Below are 8,486 nucleotides of genomic sequence, written 5' to 3'. Positions count from 1 at the left end.
ATCCTTTGTAGAGGTGATGGCTGCACATAGAGACAGTTTTGACCAATTTTTGGGAAAAGCCCATAAAACATGCTTTTTCATTTGTTCTCTATATGACTGTTTTAAATAGCACTAGAGTTCACATTTCATTTTGTTTTGCAGATGTTGTCTCATTAGAATGGTTTTGATATTGTTTGTGGAGTTTCTCATCCAAGTGGCCATTGGATTGAAATCCTGTGACTCCCAAGGATGCAGAAAAGTATGTTTGGTGCTATTTTAAATATAATGAGCTTTCTTAATCGCTTCCTTAGTGGTGAGTATTTAAAGTGGAATTAGGCATATTTATTAAGTTTATAACAGTGTAATAACTGTTTTCCTTGGAAATTTTCACACACTTTATTGTGAAATCAGTCCCTTGAGGGTTACTTAATTTCATATCCTTCTTTCTCTTTCATTTCTTGGGCTATATCTGGGCTCAGGAAACACAATTAGGTAATCAACTTGTTGGATTGTCCATTTGTCCTGCTACTAGGATAGTCTTTTTTTTTTTTTTTTGGTTTTTACGAGACAGGGTTTCTCTGTACTGTTTTGGAGGCTATCGGTCCAGCCTGGCCTCGAACTCACAGAGATCCGCCTGCCTCTGCCTCCCGAGTGCTGGGATTAAAGGCGTGCACCACCACCACCCGGCTTAGGATAGTCATTTTATAATGAAATACTGACATTCATGGTAGAAGGTTAATGCCAGTTTCCAAATAAACAATTGCTATGACTTGTGGAATATAAAACGTTGGATAATCAGATATTTTTCATTTGAAATTAGTAGGTACTCCTTAGTTCTCGAACAGTATATATTCAGGCCAATGCCTCAAACATTGCTGTGCTTCTTTCCTCCCAATTTATCCTCAGGAATATTTCAATACAGCCCTGGGTTATTCTTATGACTATTACCAGCTGAAAAATCTTTATAATAATATTTTTATTATTAGCAAAATTTCTTCTTCGTCGCAGGCTACATGTTCTCAGTGCTGTGTGCCTGAGCTGATTGGCACAATGTTTAAAGGCAACAAATTTTATGACTAACATTCACCTTTTTCAGTTTATTTCCTTGTTATAAATAATGCTTAGAGGTAGGATGGCCTTATGTAGTCATTTACCTTGTAATATCATACTGATTTTTTGTTTACTTTGAATTTAATAGTGAAGAACCATAACTAGAATGAATAGGCAATTCCCCACTTCTAAGTATATATGGGACAGAGTAATTTTCTGTGTAGAAAACACCGACTTTTCATATAACTTAAATGCATGTACTAGCTATGGTACTCTTGTATTAGCCTGTTTCTGTTTCTGTGGTTTTAGTTACCTTGAGTGAATTGGGGTCCAGAAATGTCAAATGCTAAATTCTAGAAGCAATAATATATCTAAAATTATACACCAGTCTGAGTAGCATATCAAAATTTTGTTCAAATATGTCCGCTCAAGAGCATGAACCAACCTTTCATTCAGTGTATCCACGGTGTATATACTACCTGCTCATTAGTTACTTACACATCTTTGTTATTGGAATGGCAGTCATGGTATTTTGTTGTATACATCTATATAATGTATTAAATTGTATTAGTCAGAGTTCTTCAAAGGAAGAGAAATTATAGAATGAATGCACATACACACACATACATAGGTTATATTAAAATGGCTCACAGGCTGTGGTCTAGCTAGTCCAACAATGACTGTTTATCAACAGAAGGTCCAAGATTCCAAATGTTATTCAGTCTATGAGGTCAGACTTCTCAAGTGATCTTCAGTATGTGCCAGAGTCTCAGTAAAACAGGTTCTAACGCCAATGAAGGAATAGATTTTGTAGCAAAATCAAGAGAAAGCAGGCAGAGAGAGAGAGAGAGAGAGAGAGACAGACAGACAGACAGACAGACAGACAGATATTCTTTTTCTATGTCTTTTATATAGACTGCTAGCAGCAGGTGTGACCAAGATTAAAAGTGGATCTTCCCACCTCAAAGGTATGAACTAGAAGTGAATCTTCTCACTTCAAATGATTTAATGAAGAAAAATAAACCCTCATAGGTGTGCCCAGCCATTTGGGTTTTAGTTAATTCCACACACAGTCAAGCTGACACTCAAGAATAGTAATCACACATATTTTTATTTTGCAACAGGTATGTGTGTGTGCATGTGTGCATGTGTGTGCGTGTGTGTGTGTGTGTGTGTGTGTGTGTGTACGTATTTTGTATGTATGTATGTGGTTCGTTGCTATCGGTGGCTTAATATATATGCTCAAGAGTCTTCAAACATCCTCACAAATGAAATACTCTATACCAATCAGGTTCTTCTATGAATCACTGTATTAGAGTATACATGAATTAATTATTTTTAAGCATTGCATAAGCTACTTAATAATACATTTCTCAAAAGCTGACTATAGTTTTGAAATGGGAATTTGGATACTTGTGCCCCTGTTATTGCTCAGTACCCCAGTTTTATCTTCATTATTTACCACAGATTTGAATCTCAGATTAAGTGGCCTACACAGATCAACTACAATTCTTTTTTACAGCAAAGACCAGCGTCTTGCACAAGGAACCCGATGTTTAAAGCTATACATAGAGTATGGATGCATGCAGCAGTTTAAAAATGTTTTTGTTTTATTTAAAATTTCTACATGCATATTTGTATCTTCTTGTCTACCTGTGCACACATACCCCACCCCCATTTGCAGGTAGGCAGGGAGGCCAGAGATGTGAATCAGCTCCCTTGGAACCGGAGCCACAGGTCATTGTGAACTGCTTGATGTGGTGCTAGGAATAGATGTTCCTCTGAAAGGATAGCAAGTGCTCTTAACCTCTAAGCTCTCCTTCTGCACTGTTCTGATACTCATGATGGCACCACAATTATCCAGCAATGCCCTGATTTCCTAGTTAAGATTTAGACTGGAAATGATAAAACATCAAATGTTTCCTTATCAAAATGTTTTTAAAATGGAACATAATGAAGCACTTTTGTTCAGCATGAGCTAATGATCTGAGATTCGTAAGTCTAAGCACATATTGTGTTTATTTCATGGATGTTCTTGGTCTCTGGTATATTTCCTCTCATGCACTTACTAGCATTTACAATTTAAAATCCGATTAAGAACTGTAAGGTAAATCGAAGAAAAGTCTAAGCTCTGAGTTAACATAATACAACCATTGAGTGATTCATAAATTTGGATTGTGTCCTCAGGGTGTAAATTGTGTGTGTGTGTGTGTGTGTGTGTGTGTGTGAGAGCATGTGTGCATGTGTGCACATGCTCATGTATGTATGTGTGTGCATGCATGTGTGCGTATGAATGCATATATTTCTGGGAAGTGGCCACTTGACATTGGTTCCTTCTTGCTTTCATTATTGCTTTAGCCTAGGGACTAATTTATAAGAACTCATAGGCCTTGGACAGATGGGATCTGTGTGCTTCAGAAAACAAGCAGCTTTGAGACTTGCTCATAGTAAATGGCTACAGTTCAGAACAGGAATGACCTGATAGAAGGCAGCCTTGGAACTGCATCATTACCTCTGAGCTCTTTCAATATTGAGATGTTTGAAAGGGGATCAATCATCACCAAATGTTCTAAGTTTTTGAAGAAATGATTGTGTGATATTAACTGCGTCTCAGTTCTCCGTATGGCAGAGAGGTCTTTCTTAAACCAGAGAATGATAGTCGTCTTGACTTTCTACCTCCACAGGTTTTAAACGCCTACAACTCCTCTTACACATACAATCCGCATGCCACATCCATTGAGAATTTGGCATGAAATCCCACTTAAAAGCTTGATACCGAGATGTGCATGGTGTGGCACGTCTCTAATTCAACCACTGCAGGGGAAGAGGTATGAGTTGGCTTTAAGCTTAAGACCAACCCAGATCTACATAGTGGATTTCAGGCTAGCCAGGACTACATAGTGAAAACCTCTCTGGAAAACAAGCAAATGAGCAAACAAACAAAAACGGAACAAGAGCAAGATGCTGATGGCTTACATGAACATACATATTTTTTAATAACTAAAACATTAGCATATATAAAATAAAAGACTTCTGTGAAGTGATCCTGGAGGAGATGGTGGTTTTTTTGAAACATGAAAAATGAGTGAGTTATGATTGTTTGTGGGATGGTTTTGCTGAAGGACAATAACATCAGAAAAACTGCTCTTCTTCCTGCCAATTGCCACATCTCTTTTCTTGGCCACCCAATTTGACTGGTGACCATGACTGCTAGGAGTTTTGTTTCCTTGAAAATAAAGACTGAGCTTACTCCATTTTTGTGGAAGGAAGCTATTAAATAAAAAGCATATGTGATCTAATCGATGTGTTTTTAATGAGGAGTTTCTTATCTATCTATCTATATATACATACATTACTAATCTGAAGAAATAACTTGTCTAATTTTAAATCACGTCTTGATTCTAAAAAAAAATGTATATGTGAATAAGGGAAGCTGAATAACTCTGCTTAAGACCCTTGACCTCTGGAAGGGTCCTCCTGCCTTCACATACCAGGCTACTTAATTTTTAATTGTTCAAAGAGCATGTCTGCTATTGTTAATGTACTTAGGAGAGGTATATGTCTTGAGTACTTGTATTTGAATACATTTTGACAATGAGGTCTTCATAGAGGGAAATATTTTGAAAACATGATGGAATTTGGAAAAATAAGAACAGGATGGACCACCTAAGTGATGGAGCAGGGCCAGCATAAGAAGAGGAGGCTGGGTCCTGGGAGGTACCTCAGTCTGTACTTGTCATATAAGCACAGAGACCTCATTTTGATTCCCAGAACCCATAAAATGTGCCAAGCATGGTGGTCCATTCTTGCAGTTTCAATGCTGTAGAGAGACAGAAATGAAGATCCTTGGGTCTTGCTGGTCAGCCAGTCTAGCCTAAAGAAAGGAAGAGCCCAGGACCCATTGAGAAACTGTCTCAAGGTCTCAAAGGTATACAGTTCCTGGGAACCAAGCTGAGGTTATCCTCTATCCTCCACATGTAAAGACAAACGTGTGTCTAAATACCAGTCAGGAAAAATAGTCTTGAAAGGCAGAAAGATTTTTAAAATGAGAGTTGAGTGGAAATGAAGTTACCGTCCTACAGAAGATTCGTCTAATCCTGCTGCCTCTTGCGGGGCTGGCAGGATGTACCATCACATTTCAAATCCTTTACTTCCGCTTTTGAGTTCGACAATGCTTCTGTGTTTTCTTAAGATTTCCCAGAAGTGAACAGGCAGTACTGGAAAAAGGAAGTTAAAACAATGATTTGCTCAATTAGAAAGCAACATCCCTTCATCACATGAGCTTAAACCTTTCCCAAATGAAGCATTCCTGCCTTACACCACCACCTCCTCCTTTCCAAATAAATTCCCCCAGAGGGGCAGTAAGGTCAGCATAATTAATTACAAATTCTTGACTTACTATTGGCTGGCTTTTTTGCTAAAGTGGTGATTAGGTTTCTCAGGAGAGATTGCTATCTGTGTGATTGGTTGTGGAGGGCTTCTTCATACTCTTTCAAGGACCAGTAACTGGTTAAGTAAACAATGACCTCTGTCATGCTGTCTTCCTTACATTACATTTCAACATAGTGGTAAGGTCAGGTGACTTGATCCCTTTTGCTTTTTATAGTTTGTCCCTTATAGATCACTCTTAGAAAAATTGTTTTTTCTTTTTTTGCCACTTCATTTTTGCTATTATTCACAGTAAAAGTAATCTTTGCTTCTTAAATAAATACAAGAGACCAGAAAGAAGGTGGGAAGTTACAGAGATCTCGAGGGCCGCCCCCCCCAGACTCCTTTACATATTATCTTGATTTTGAAATACTTTTAAAATTCTTCTGCACATTATTTTGGTGGGTCGCAAGGAAATAGTTCTTGGGAGTTGTTGAGTGTTTAGCACTACCAAACTTGGCATTCCTCAGTGGTTACTCAATTTAGAAATATCTCAGTTGAGTTAAACTTCAACCAGCCACAGTGACTAGTTTATACACTGTAAAACTTTGTAGAGTATTTTGTATCAGCAAATACCTCCAGCCCAGAACCCTGGAGCCTGCATTGCCTTTGTTATTCAGACGTAACAGGGTGTTTTTATCTCTTAAGTATTTCAGACTTGTTCCTCTGATTTGAAGGCTTTGCATATTACCCAAGGACTTCTGTATCTAAACTATGTTAAAGACACATAGAAAAGGAATGACGTCATGGCTTTTGTCAGCTGGGCTTTGTGTTTAGCTAACACCGATGAGTCATAGTCTTGTGACCAGCCAGGCACCTTTCCAAGCAACGGCTGTTAAGTTCGTTGACAACAGAACCTGTAGATGTTTTGAAGAGGAGATTTCAACAAGGGACCTGCCTGCTTGGTCAGACCAGGTTCTGTGGGGAGGAAAAAGAAATGTTCTTAGTTGGGATGAATAACAAAACATCAACCAGGAGACTGAAGTAAGTAAAGCTGACTCACTTCCTGGTTTCCAGATGGAAGGAGTTGTCCAAGAAATGACTCTCACAAGGAAATACTTCCCTCGCTTGACTAGCTGTGTCTTTTTCAAGCCCTGTTGATTATCACAATGGCTTGTCAGTAGTTTGGTATGTTGAAAAGTAAAATTTAATTATGAAATAATTCTGTGCTTTAAGAGGCAGCTCCCTGAATCTGTGAGAATTGCTGACTTCAGATACCCTTCAGAAGAAATGGCTGTTATTGCATAAATATGTGTCCTGAGAACTGAAAATCCCCCAGCTCCATTTAGTGAAGTATGGCATTAATGTAGGTAGGTTTCCTTATTATGGTTTTAAGAAATCAAGACTTATTTGGCAATACTGTAATTGTTAACCTGCAGTACCTTTATCTGGGAGTCTTATCTTTTCCAAACCCAGGCCACCTGGAGAATGAACACAGACCAGAAAGGCTGTCCTGGAGGAAGCTCGGAAGGGTGTGTTGGAGGTACACTCACCATTGGAATCCGGAGAGGGTACAAGCACACAGGGCTGTGGAATTTTCAGCTATGTCATGTTGACAAACTGACTCAGCAGGAGGTTCCTACAAAGGAAAGAGACAGTCCATCTTCCCTGAAGCCCCCACAAGGACATGATGGGAAATAAGGAAACTTCTGTCTCCCTGACTTGCTGTATTCCCCTGGGTACTGATCAGTCTGCATTCCTCAAGGCTAGTTGGGAACATATTTATTTAAAAAAAAAATACATGAAGCCAAGCATGTAGAAAGAAAAATATCTAATCAATTTCTTTGATAATCTTCAAAAGGCACAGTTAGTTTCCTTCTTACCTCAGTGTTTGCGGTCATTGTTGGAATTGTTTTGTTCTTTTGAAACAGGGTCTTACTCTGCAGCCTAGAACACCTCACAATGACCAGGCTGAAACTCACAGAGATCTGTCTGCCTCTGCTCTCCCCCACACATATTCCAGTGCTGGCATTTAAAGCCACATCACTGAGCCTGCGCTCCATTTCAATAGCACTTCAGCAAAGTAGGACTAGAGTTCTATAAATAAGAATTCCCCACACTCATTCATTTCTAAAGCACTTACTGCCCTTCTTTGACTCTCTCACTACTTGCTATGTCTGCTTCTGAATTCTCCTATAATTCTAACAGTTGTACAGCTCTTGTTATTGAGAAATCACAAATTGTGAAACATATTAAACAGGGCACATTCAAAAATAGCCGTCATTCCTGCTGTTTGGGTAAAGTCACTTGCTTGTTTGGGGTTGCTAATGGGAATAAGTGAGTATGTGTGATTACCTCTAGAGCCAGATTGTTTGCTCAGAGGGAAAATTCATGCAACAGCCACAGGCTGCATTCCAGAACATTAGCCAACCACTCTGCAGACTTCTGCAGCTGAGTCGTAGAACCATCTGCTGACAAGACAGAGAGGCGATGTGCCTGTAAGTCAGAGGTGCTTTTACTACAGGTCAATTCCAGCTCTAATTAACTCGTCTTGTTTTCTTTATCTTTTTTTTTTTTTTTTGAGCCAGTCTTCTTTTGTAACTCAGGCTTGGTTATGTAGCCCAGGCTGGCCTCAACCTCCTAAATGCTTGGGATTGTAAGAGTATATCTTCATGCATGGCAACAGGACTTTTGTTTGCTTGTTGAGACAGGCTCCTGTGTAGTGCAAGATGGTCTCATATTCACTCTGCAGACCAGGATGACCTTGTACATCTAAGTCTTTTTACTTCACCTCCCCAGTGCTGAGATTACAGTACTACCATGCTAGGTTTATGCCACGCTGGGTCTAGAACACAGGGCAGCATTATACAAAGCTTCATTCCTAGCCTTCAGCAAGACTTTTTTCTTCTATTTTTTAAATTAATTTTTTTCGTGTTTGCGTGATCTTTCTTTTTTTCTTTTCTTTTTTAAATTTTAAATAGCTTGTTTTACATGTCAATCCCAGTTCCCTCTCCCTCCCCTCCTCCTGCACCTCCCTACCATCGCCCCCATCCTCCCACCCTATTGCCAATTCCATCCGCATAGGGGAT

The 8,486-nt window shown here is 39.1% G+C and overlaps 1 long non-coding RNA gene across 1 annotated transcript; it reads left to right on the top strand.

Moving 5' to 3' along the window:
• Window positions 1-6,286: 6,286 nt before the first annotated feature.
• On the top strand, window positions 6,287-7,673 carry LOC106021276. The gene is made up of 3 exons (XR_001196598.3): window positions 6,287-6,441; window positions 6,634-6,767; window positions 6,874-7,673. It is a non-coding gene; the product is annotated as an uncharacterized LOC106021276 (long non-coding RNA).
• The last annotated feature ends 813 nt before the right edge of the window (window positions 7,674-8,486 follow it).

This window comes from Mesocricetus auratus, unplaced genomic scaffold (assembly GCF_017639785.1).
Source record: "Mesocricetus auratus isolate SY011 unplaced genomic scaffold, BCM_Maur_2.0 Super-Scaffold_100013, whole genome shotgun sequence".
Taxonomy (NCBI): domain Eukaryota; kingdom Metazoa; phylum Chordata; class Mammalia; order Rodentia; family Cricetidae; genus Mesocricetus; species Mesocricetus auratus.
The sequence above is the reverse complement of the archived record's forward strand: the minus strand, read 5'-3'. Positions and strand labels throughout refer to the sequence as shown.